The sequence below is a fragment of the Pseudopipra pipra genome, unplaced genomic scaffold (assembly GCF_036250125.1).
Source record: "Pseudopipra pipra isolate bDixPip1 unplaced genomic scaffold, bDixPip1.hap1 HAP1_SCAFFOLD_381, whole genome shotgun sequence".
Lineage (NCBI taxonomy): Eukaryota > Metazoa > Chordata > Aves > Passeriformes > Pipridae > Pseudopipra > Pseudopipra pipra.
Window position 1 is genome coordinate 1 of NW_026990860.1, and position 11,666 is coordinate 11,666.

Below are 11,666 nucleotides of genomic sequence, written 5' to 3' on the forward strand. Positions count from 1 at the left end.
TGGGGAACTCGCCCCTCCTCCCCTCCCACCCCGGGACCCCCTTTCCCGGAGGGGGCCCCGCCCCCGACCGCCCCCCGGGGGAGGAGTCCCGGGGTGGAGGGATCAGTGGGAGGAGTTCCCCCCTCTGACCCCTCCCACCGCGGGACCCCACTGCCCTGGAGGGGGGTCCCCAGGCCACCCCTCAGGGCGGGGAGTCCCGGGGTGGGAGGGGCCCGACAGGGGGAAAACTCCCCCCTCCCACCCCGGGACCCCCTTCTCCGGAGGGGGCCCCGCCCCCGATCGCCCCCCGAGGGACGGAGTCCCGGGGTGGGAGGGATCAGTGGGAGGAATTCCCCCCTCCGACCCCTCCCACCCGAGGACCCCACTCCTCCGGAGGGGATCCCCCTGCCCCCTGCCCCCCTCCCCGAGCCCCCCCTGCCCCCGCCCACCTCCCCGAGCCCCCTCCTCCGGAGGGGACCCTCATCCCCTGCCCCCCCCGCCTGCCCCTCGTCCCCCCCGAGCCCCCTCCTCCGGAGGGGACCCTCATCCCCTGCCCCCCCCGCCACCCCCTCGTCCCCCCGCCCGCGGAGCCCCCCGTGTGATGTCGGGACGGGCCGGAGCCCCGGCGGTGTCGGGCGGTGCTTGTGAACTGCAGGGGGGACCCGCCGAGCGGGCCCGGCCCCGTGGAAAGGGGGATCCAGGGGGGGCGCCGGCTCCGCCCTCGCGGCTTTATTAAAGCGGCGCCCCCAAGCCCGCGGCTGCGGGGACACGGCCCGGGGGACAGGGGGACGGACGGGACGGGCGGGGGGGCAAGGACGGAGCGGGGGGTGCGGGCAGGTCGGGCTGTGCAGCGGAGCAGCGAGGGGGGGAGCAGGGGCAGGCAGGGGGGGCCGGGGGCGGGGGGGGGGGCCGGGCTGTGCAGGAGGGCAGCGACAGGCGGCCGGGGAGAGGCGGCGTGCGGGGAGCGGGTAGAGGGTGGGGAGGAAGGGAGGGGACGAAAAAAAGGGGGAAAAGCAAAAGAAAGACAAAAACAAAAGCAAAGAAAAAGGGCCGCGGCAGCGAGAGGCTCCCGCGGCGCTGCTGCCTCCCCGCGCACTGCCCGAGCAAACGGCCGCGGGGGGTGAGTTCCGGCGCTTAAATACCCCCGCCCCGACCCGCCCCCTGCCCGTCCCCGCCCCGCGCACCTGGACGGGCCCCGCCTCGCACACCTGTGCGGGCCCCGCTCCGCCCCGGCCCCGCCCCGGCCCCGCCCCGGCCGCGCCGTTTAAAGCCGGCAGAGCCGCGCTCGTCCCGAGTTTGTGGAGGAACCTCGGACCGGGATGCTGCGGGAGCGATCGGCGCGTCGGAGGAGCGAGGGTGGCGATGGAGCTCGGCAGGAGGACCGGGACAAGGATCGGGGCCAGGACCGGGACCGCGACCGGAGGAGCGAGGTTGGTTTGGGGCTGGGATGGAGCTCGGCATCCGGACGGGGACCAGGATCGGTGCTGGGCTCATCCCAGCCCGGCCTCGCCGCCTGTGCCCCGGCAACGCGGGCGAGAAGAGCCGCTCCGGGCCGGGCGCTGGGGCCGAGCGCGGCGGGGCCGCTCGGGCCGGGGCTCTGCCGGGGCCCGGTCGGGGGAGAACGGCGGCGCGTTCGTCGTGTAGACGCGGAGCCGGGGCTGGGACCGGCCGGGGCGCGCGGGGACACGCCGGGCCGGCCCCGGGACCCCCGAGGAGGGGTGCCGCCCGTACCCCCCGCGGGATCGGAGCTTCCCCGCTCGGGCACCCCCGAGGCCACCGCACCCGCTCCCGGGGCGAACATCGCCCGTCTCCCCTTTAAACGCGGCCCCAGGAGGTTCCCACCCCCAGGGCCCCCGGGAACGAGGGCTCTGGGGCCCGCCGGGGCTCCGGCCACGGGCCCGCTCCGGCCACGGGGAGCTGGGGGCCTGCCGGGGAGGGAAGAACGGCGGCAGCCCTTTCCCCGTTCCTCCCGTGCTCCGGGACCCCAAGCAGAGCTGCTCGTTTGTCCCCGTGTCCCTGTGTCTGTCCTCAGGCGGCCCCAGGAGCTGGCACTGACCGTGCCGCGGCTCGGGCACAGGCTGCTCCCAGCTCTGCCTGCGGAACTTCGGCAATTACCGACAGCAGTTCTTTGCCCTGCCATCCAGAAGGTGCGGCTCATCTGACACCAGCCAGGTGAGACCTGAGGCTCTCCTTCCTCTGCCCCGCTTTCTCGGCAACTCGCACCCTCCCGGGGCAAACCCTCTGGTTTTCAAAATCCCGTTGAAACATTTCCTCTTTATTTGCAGACGGGGAAGGCCCTGCCTGGGAGGGAAACGGCTACAGGGGAGGAAACCAAGAAATGCTCCAACCGGATGGTGCTGCGCGAGTCAAAAGAGGGGCAAGACCGCGGGCAAATACAGTCAGGAAATGAGCTTTTATTCAATCTCTGCAGGAGCCCTTCGCAGCCACGGGCCGGAGGGAGCGCGGCCGGCTGGGCTGTGCCCGGCTGGGGACGGGCACCAATTCATCGCTGCCCTGCTCAGGGAGGTTTTCCGGCCCCGTCCGGGCTTCACCCAACGGCTGCAAAGGTGCTCGTGCGGCATCCGAGCTCATTTCCAGGGATAAAGGAGCCAAACGAGTCCGGAGGGATCCCTCGCTCCGAGGCAAAGGCGTTTGGTCGAGTGTCGCCGCCTGGTCCCGCCTGCGGGGGAGCGTCTCCTCCAGGTGAGCCTTCGGAACCCAAAATGCCGGGGGGGCTCAGGTCGGGGCCGCTTTTCGGGCCCGGAGTTGGACGGAGCCCTCGGCGGCTCCCGCTTCCCGCCAGGAACGTTCTCGGGGCTCCCTGGGCAGTCCCAGCTGGGCAGGGAACGCGGGCCGGGAGGAGGCCGGAGCGACAGACAGCGACCCAGCCCTGCTTAGGCTTCCTATTTCCAGGGGATGGAGGAGCTGTGCCCTGGAGCTGTGCCCTACAGCCCCCGTGGGGTGGGCACGGGGAAAGGGCTGCCCGCGGCTCCTCAGCCGGGCGCTGCTCTGAACGGGCCCCCTGAGATGCCTCACCCTGGACACGCCCCAGCGCCAGCCCCAAAGGACCCAAAGAATCCAGCTGGCACTCGGCAGTGTCGGCACGGCGGGGCTGCAGAGCAGCGCGGGCAGCCATTCCCAGGGCCCACCTCCCAGAGCTCCCCCGCGCCCCCCACGTGTGTCCCGCCCGCCCCAAATCCCTGCCCTTCCAGCCGGAGGCCAGCAGCCAGCAGCAGCCTTAAAGCCAGGGCCATGTGCCCTCAGCGGCACTAAATCCCGAGCAAGAGCCCTCGGAGATGCCTGAAAAGAAAAGGGGGTGCTTGGAGAAAATTGGGCTTGGATGCAATTCGCAGTTTTTCGGGGACCCAACCGCACCTGCAGAACCCGTGGACAGCTTGAACAGGTGGGTCAGAGCCGAGGTGCCCTGAAGGCAGGGCTGTGCATCCCTTTCCTCGGGGAAAAGAACTCCCCGGGGCCGCTCCCGAGGCTCCGAAGGGACAGCGGCTTCCCGGCCGGACAGACGTCCTCGCCCGTGCTCAGGGGCTGCCTCGCCCCGGGCCGGGAGCGCGTCCGGCCCCCCGCCTTCTCCTGGGCCAACACATCCCCTGGAGCCCGGCCCGGGGCGGAAAACCGGCCCAATTCCAGGGAACTCGCTCAAGTCCCCCCAGGGGACACCAGCGGGGCTGGGGGAGGAGGGTTATAAACAGCAAAGTCTGTGGAATATCAACCTGTCCTTGTCCCGATCCCGCTGAGCAAACCTGGAACCGTGGCTGCTTCCTGGCAAACCTGGCGTTAGAGCGGCAGCTCTGCGGGGGAACAGCCGGGCTCCAGGAGGCACTGGGAGGCTGTTCCAGCAGGAATTCTGCATGGAATTGCGGGCTGTAGGTAGAATTCATCCAAACCTGCAAAGCTGAGACCGGCACCCAAACCTGGGCCCCCTGCAGAGAACAATCTTTGTGCTGCCGTGTCGGCCAAAGCCGCTGCCCAACAGTCCCCTCGTTTGACTTTCTAGGTGAATTGTGCACAAGCCAGTCCCCCATTCCCTATCCAGGCTGGGAGTGCTCGTGCCCTTGGCACAGATGGCTCTGGCTGGGCAGGAACTGAGAGCAGGACACGGGGCAGAGTGGATCAGCTGCCCAGGGAACCTCTAGGAGATGAAGCTACGGGATCCTCATTCCAATCAAGGGAACACATTCTGTCTCTGGCAGAAGCCGGGAGCCAAAGCAGATCCCGCCTGGCCAGGCTGGGGGGCAGCAGTTGGATCCACTCTGGGGGAAAGCCCCTGTGCCTGCCAGGAGCTCTGACTCTGTTTGTCCTGCCAGCTCTGACCAGTGTCAGGGCCACTGGGAGGGATTCAGAATCCACAGAAATCCCAAATCCTACTGAGGGACTCAATCAAAGGAAGAAAGTAATTTTTGTCATAAAAAGCTTAAAAAAACTGTTAAAAATTCTAGGACAGCAATCCTGGGATTCTCAGGAAACTTATTAGTGCTCTTGGTTCCATTTCAATGGATCTTTAGTCCGTCAATGAGCAGCTTGGAGAACTTCCCCTGGGATTTGGAGGCTGAGCAGGGTTTGCTTTGGATTGCCTGGCACCTCTGGCCCCAGCTGGTGCAAACACAACTTGGGCCAATGTGGTTAAACACACTTTCCTACAAAAACAGTTGCTGTATCCCCTAGAAACTACCCCAAGTTTGCAGACAAAACCTTCATCTCTGTCCCTCCTCAGTTATCCCAGGTTTTCCTGGCTGGGAGCTGCAAGGAGGCTGTAAATTGAAAGGCAGAAAGAGAAGATCTGTCAGCAAAAGGCACAAAGAAGGGGACAGGTTTCAGAAAACATTTCTGCAATCTAATGAATAACTCTTTCCAGTTTCCCAGGGAGAAGAACAGGAACTCACAGCCACCAAGGCCTGACAGTTCCCTGCAGCCAGAGCTCAGTACACAGCCAGAGAGGCAATTCCAGCATCTAAAAGAAAAAAAAGAAGAAAAAAGTGATTTATTTTGTTTTCAAGTTCCTTTAAGTTGTTCCAAGCAAAGCAAGCCTTGCTCTGGTTTCAGTTGGGTGAACAGGGAGCGCTGGGCACAGGGCACGTCATTAATGCCCAGGGGATGGGGCTTTGTGGGGGAGGGAAGAGCAGCTGATGGAGTTGCCCAGTCCAATTCCTGCCCCAAGCCTGACTGGCCCAGGACAAACCCTCTGGCAGGCAGTGGTTTTGTTCCCTCTCATGGTCAGTGCCCCGTGTGTCCCTGTGGGCAGTGCCAGGCTGGGGACAGGCACACGCAGCTGGCAGCACTCTCTGCCCCAAACAGCCTCGGGGGGCAGCGCAGCCCCGGGGATCGAGGGGGGCTGGAGGCGGCCCAGGAAAGGACCCCCCGCTCCCCCCGGGGCAGCTCCACAACCCCCCTGCCCTCTCTGCCACGGGGGCCCCGCTGCTCCCCCGGCTGGCACAGAGCCCCCTGCCCATGGCTGGCAAATCAGGGCCAGGGCTCGGCCTCGCTGCAGCCGCCCCACACAGGAGCAACTCAGGGATCAGCCCAACATTTCCCTGCTTGGCCACTGCAGAGACCCTCAGTTCCCCTCAACAGGTTCCTTCTCTTCCCAGCAGGTTACCTGAACTTTAACACCCACAACTGTCTGTCTCTCACCACTCATCACATCAGGTTACCTCAGTGTGTTCATTCCCTGCCCTGCAGAGAATGAACCTCCTTTTTAACCCCCAAACTTTCCCCTTCCAGCCCACTCCTGATTACCTCTTTTTGAACACAAAATTGAGTCATTCTCTCCCTGAGTTTACCTACTTTTTAAATCCCAGAGTCTCCCCTACCTGCACACTCCTGATTACCTCTTTAGGACCTCCAAATATTCATGCTCTGCCCTGCAGATTTGCTCAAGTGGGACCCCCAAAATTTCCCTACCTCTCCACAGCTGATCACCTCATGTATACCTAAATATGTTCATGCTCTACCCTACAGACCACCTCAAGTTTACTCTCAAAACTTCCCCCACCTCCTCACCACTGACTACCTCCTTTTGACCTCCAAATATTCATTCTCCACCCTGGAGGGTTTCTCTAGTTTTACCTGTCCACTGATGACTGCCTTAGTTTATCCCAAAATGTTCATTCTCTCTGCCAGACACTGCCACACATTTTACCCCCAGAACCTTCCCTGGGCCCACTGTGGTGTCCACTCCTGATTGCCTCCTCTGCACCTCTCAGGATTCATTCTGGACCCTGAAGATTACCTCAGAGATTTCTGCCCTGAATCTCCCCACCTGGCCACCACTGATTCCCTCAGTTGACCTCCTGATGTCCTTTCTCTCCCCTGGAGATAACCTCCTTAAAAACCCCCCAAGTTTTAACTCAAAATATTCCTTCTGTCCCCTGGACATTACCTCAAGTTTTACCCTTGTAATTTTCCCCATATGTCCACAACTGATTACCCCAGTTTACCTCAGGATGTACATTCTCTGCTCCACGTGACCTCAACGTTTACAAACACAAATTTTCCCTCCCTGCCCAACACTGACTGCCTCACTTTACCCCAAGGTATTCATTCTCTCTGCTACAGATTCTACTCCCAAAATTCTCCTTACCTACCCACATGTAATCAGCTCCTCTGTACAAATAACATGTTCATTCTCTACCCTGTGGGCTACCCCAAGTTTACCCTAAAACACTCCCCAACTGTCCACCACTGAGTACCTCATTTATCCTTCAAAATATTCACTCTCTGCCCTGGACGTCCCCTCAAGTTTTACCCCCAAAGGTTTCCCCTCCTGCCCACCCCTGACTGCCTCAGTGTCCATCAGGAGGTACATCCTCTCTGCTACAGGTGACCTCACTCTGGACCCACTGCATTTTCCCAACCCCTCCACATCTCAGCAACTCACTTCTACATCAAGATGTTCATTCTCTACCCATCAGACCCCCTCCAGTTTACTCTCAACACTTTCCCCACCTCTCCACCACCCAGGAACTCATTTTCACCTCAGAAGATTCACTCTCTGCCCTGCAGATTCCCACAAGTTTTACCCCCCACATGTTCCCTCCAGGTCTGCAAGGTTTACCCCAGTTTACCCCAGGAGGTGCATTCTCTCTCCTCCACATGACCTATGACTTTACAAACAGAGATTTTCCCTCCCTGCCCACCACTGACTGCCTCACTGGACCTCAAAAGGCTCATTTTCTCCCCTAGGTGACATCCACACTTGCCTCACGGTTTTCCCTGCCTGTAAACTACTTATTACCTCATTTTTACCTCCAAACATTCATCCTCTGCCACAGAGATGACCTCAAAGTTTCCCCCAAAACCTCCTCACCTGTCCACTACTGATTACCCCAGTTTACCCCAGGAGGTGCATTCTCTCTGCTGCACATTACCTCAGGTTTGACAAACAAAGATTTCCCTCCCTGCCCACTGCTGACTGCCTCACCTTACCCCAAAAGATTCATTCTCTCTGCGACAGATTGCCCCACATTTTACTCCCAACATCTGCCTTACCTGTCCACATCTGACCAGCTCCTTTGTACCTACAGAGGGTCATTCTGCACCCCACAGACACCTCAGGCTTATCTCAAACCTCTCCCCACCTGTCTGCCACCCAGTGCCTCGTCTTTACCTCAACAGGTTCCTTCTCTTCCCAGCAGATCACCTGAACTTTAACACCCACAATTGTCTGTGTCTCTCACCACTCATCACCTCAGGTTACCTCAGTGTGTTCATTCCCTGCCCTGCAGAGAATAAACCTCCTTTTTAACCCCCAAACTTTCCCCTTCCAGCCCACTCCTGATTACCTCTTTTTGAACGCAAGAGTCATTCTCTCCCCAGAGTCTTCCCTAATGCACGCTACTGATTGCCTCTTTTGGACCTCCAAATATTCATTCTCTGCCCTGCAGATTTGCTCAAGTTTCACCCTCAGAAATTCCTCTGCCTCTCCCCTACTGACTGCCTCACTTTATTCCAAAATGTTCCTTCTCTCTGCTGCACATTGCCACAGATTTGACCCCCACAATTTTCCCTACAAGTCCACCACTGAGTACCTCATGTTCATCTCTCAATATTCATTCTCTAACATAGAGATTGCCTCAGATATTTCCCCCCAATTTTCCCCATATGTCCACAACTGATTACCCCAGTTTATCTCAGGATGTACATTCTCTGCTCCACGTGACCTCAAATTTTACAAACAGAATTTTTCCCTACCTGCCCAACACTGACTGCCTCACTTTACCCCAAGATATTCATTCACTCTGCTACAGATTGCCCAGATTTTACTCCCAAAATTCTCCTTACCTACCCACATGTAATCAGCTCCTCGGTACAAATACATGTTCATTCTCTACCCTGTGGGCTACCCCAAGTTTACCCTAAAACACTCCCCAGCTGTCCACCACTGAGTACCTCATTTATCCTTCAAAATATTCACTCTCTGTCCTGGACGTTCCCTCAAGTTTTACCCCCAAAGGTTTCCCCCCATCCTGCCCACCCCTGACTATCTCAGTGTCCATCAGGAGGTACATCCTCTCTGCTACAGGTGACCTCAAATTTGACAAACACAAATTTTCCCGACCTGCCCACCACTCACTGCCTCACTGGACCTCTAAATGGTCCTTCTGCCCTCTACAGATGACATCAACTCTTACCCCCAACATTTCCCTTCCTCTACATCACCCATTTGCTCTTCCTGACACCCTAAATTTCCATTCCATCCCTACACATTCCCTGAGTGTTTCCCTCCCAAGCATCCTTCCCTTCTTCCCTGTTTAAGAACTCACACTCCAGCCCCAGGGTCTCCACTCCCCCCTCAGTGGGACCCCTCCAAAATGCCACCTCCCTCCCCTCTGCAGCACCTCACCTTTTCCTACACAAACAGTTGCTGGGTCCCCTTGAAATTACATTTCTGCAATCTAATGAATAACTCTTTCCAGTTTCCCAGGGAGTAGAACAGGAACTCACAGCCACCAAGGCCTGACAGTCCCCTGCAGCCAGAGCTCAGCACACAGCCAGAGAGGCAATTCCAGCATCTAAAAGAAAAAAAAAAAAAGAAAGAAGTGATTTATTTTGGTTTAAAGTTACATTAAGTTGTTCCAAGCAAAGCAAGCCTTGCTCTGGTTTCAGTTGGGTGAACAGGGAGCGCTGGGCACAGGGCACGTCATTAATGCCCAGGGGATGGGGCTTTGTGGGGGAGGGAAGAGCAGCTGATGGAGTTGCCCAGTCCAATTCCTGCCCAAGGCCTGACTGGCCCAGGACAAACCCTCTGGCAGGCAGTGGTTTTGTTCCCTCTCATGGTCAGTGCCCCGTGTGTCCCTGTGGGCAGTGCCAGGCTGGGGACAGGCACACGCAGCTGGCAGCACTCTCTGCTCCAAAGACACTTCTGGCCTCCTTGGCAAACTGCCTCTGACACTTGGTTTTCTTCAGGAGAAATTAAGGAATTGCTCATGGCAGTTTGGAGATGAAGTTATCCCCAAGGGAAGGAAAGAACAAATATTCCTGTCAGAGCCCTTGGGATCTGCTGGGCTGAATTAGGAAGGGCACATTATCTGCAGAGCAAATACAGGACAACCTCAAACACAAAGCCCAGCCTGTCCAGTGGGGTGTGAAAGCACCACTGGGACAAACCTCCACTCTCCTGATTCTTTTCAGGGACTGCTCCAATCCAGCTCTGAAGCTGCCAAGCCCAAACTGTCCCCAGCGCTCTGGAACAACAGGATCTTCCCAGGGATGATGAATTGGAAGCACAGCCCTCATTCTCACCCTCCACACGCTCCCAGGCTCACCCCAAATTCAGGACAAGGGGCCAAAGGCCACTCGGGCCGGGGCTCTCTCTGTCTCTGTGGGCTCAGGGACTGCAGCCACCAGGGCCCTCCAGCACGGACAGCCTGGACCCAGAGCAGATCCCTGGGCATTAGCAGCGTCCTGGGCATCCCTGGAGACAGAAACCATCAGCCTCTGGGATAGCACTTCATTGCCAGCACACACAGCCTGCCAAATTTAGGGGGGCAGCTCTCAGACCACAAAGCCCAGTCTGACCCAGTTCTCCTGGGCACCAACACGGACTCCACAAACCCACAGGAATGAGAATGTTCTGCTGCTTTGACAAACTTCAGCCCAGCTTTGCAAACCTCAGTCCCTGCAGCTCCTGCTCTCCAGAGCCCCGTTCAGGGCTGGCTCCAGTTCCCTGGAGAACCTGCCCCAGCCCCACTCTGGGCCAGCCTGAGCAGAAGCCACTGGGCTGCACAAGGAAGAACCCTCCCCTGGCTGCTGCAGCTGGAGGGAGATCCAGCTCCCAATGGAATCCTGGCAACAGCCTCCCAGAGGGTCTCTCCCCAGCCCTTGGCAGTGGCTCAGAATGGCAGCAGCTCCAGTGCCAGCTGGGTCCCTGCACGAGTCCTTGTCCCAGCCCTGCCACACGGACACCCACGGGAGACACCCACGGGCACACAGGCCTTGCTTGCACAATTCCTCACCCACAGCTGAGGGAAAGCCACACAATAGTAAGAAATAACCTGGACTGAGAGCACTCATCACTCCAGTCCATCAGGACTTGGAGGCAGTTGGGGAGGCAACAGACCCAAATTCTAATCCTACCTCTACATTTCTAACAGGTTCTCTTAGAAAGATCCTGGACAGGAACTCAGACAACAGAACCCAAACACTGCACAAGCAATAGCAGAAGGTTTGCCAGGAAGAACAGAAGTTCCTTGTTTTCCTTAACGCTCTGGGAGTGTAGGACCCAATCTTTGCAACCAAGGGACACCAGAGATGTGATTAATACTTAAACCTCTCCCCCATGGTTCTGTCTCAGAGAACTGGGCCAGCCCTGAGCTACTCCCAGGTGCCTGCAGTGCTTTGGGGAGGGGCAGGACAATGTCCCACTTCTGCTTGGAAACATTCCAGATGAGGAAAAGCCACTTCCCTTCTCTCTCTCTGACCCAGAACCAAAGCAGTCCTGTGGGACAACACGGACTATGCACGGAAGGCCCAAGTCAGTGGGTGGAAAAAAACTTAAACAAACCAAACCACCCCAAATTTCAAGATAAAAACAGGCTGCTTCCTTAATAGGAACACACCAAACTCATTGAAGCCAGAGAGGAAATTACAAACAAACAAACAAACAAAAGACCCAAAGAGATACTTTGCATTGATCATTCCGAAGGAAATTCTCCACAGATCAGAAGCAAGTACCAATACTTTGTCCTCTATTGAAAATTAATGACTTGAGGGGCTGGACATGTCCAGTGAGGGTTCAGGGCTCTGGTGGGTCCTTTATGGATGATCCTGACCAGCCCAGGCCAAACCCAACCACCCCCATCCCTGCTCCATCCCAAACCTGGGGGCAACATTCAGACAGTTTGGAAACACTGCCCTTCCCTGCTACTCCGTCCTTCCTTACACATCCAGTGCCCAGGGAGCAAATGCCAACAGCAGGAGGAGAGAAACGTGTCCCTCTGACTTACCCCACCCCACGGGCAGCACCAGGAGCCCCCAGCCCGGCCGGCGGGGCTGCAGCCTCTTGCCTTTGGCTGCTCCCAGCCCAGGGCACTTGGCAGAGCTGGGCTGGAGCAGGGCTTTGGCCTGGCCTGGAAGAGAGGAGAACAAGGCAATTAAGGGCACTGGGCAAGTCAAAGCTCCTGCCCTTCACCCTTCTCTTCAATTGCTCACTAGAGTTTTAGCCATGAAAAATC

General features: G+C 58.3%; 1 long non-coding RNA gene across 3 annotated transcripts; it reads left to right on the plus strand.

Annotated features, from left to right (window-relative positions):
- The first annotated feature begins 1,333 nt into the window (after positions 1-1,333).
- LOC135408371 (uncharacterized) lies at positions 1,334-11,106 on the plus strand. Of its 3 annotated transcripts, none has more exons than XR_010427552.1 (4): positions 1,334-1,409; positions 2,012-2,151; positions 2,265-2,682; positions 10,587-11,106. It is a non-coding gene; the product is annotated as an uncharacterized LOC135408371 (long non-coding RNA). The 3 variants fall into 3 exon arrangements; XR_010427553.1 differs by lacking the exon at positions 10,587-11,106 and adding an exon at positions 4,850-5,087; XR_010427554.1 differs by lacking the exon at positions 10,587-11,106 and adding an exon at positions 2,893-2,961.
- Positions 11,107-11,666: the final 560 nt, after the last annotated feature.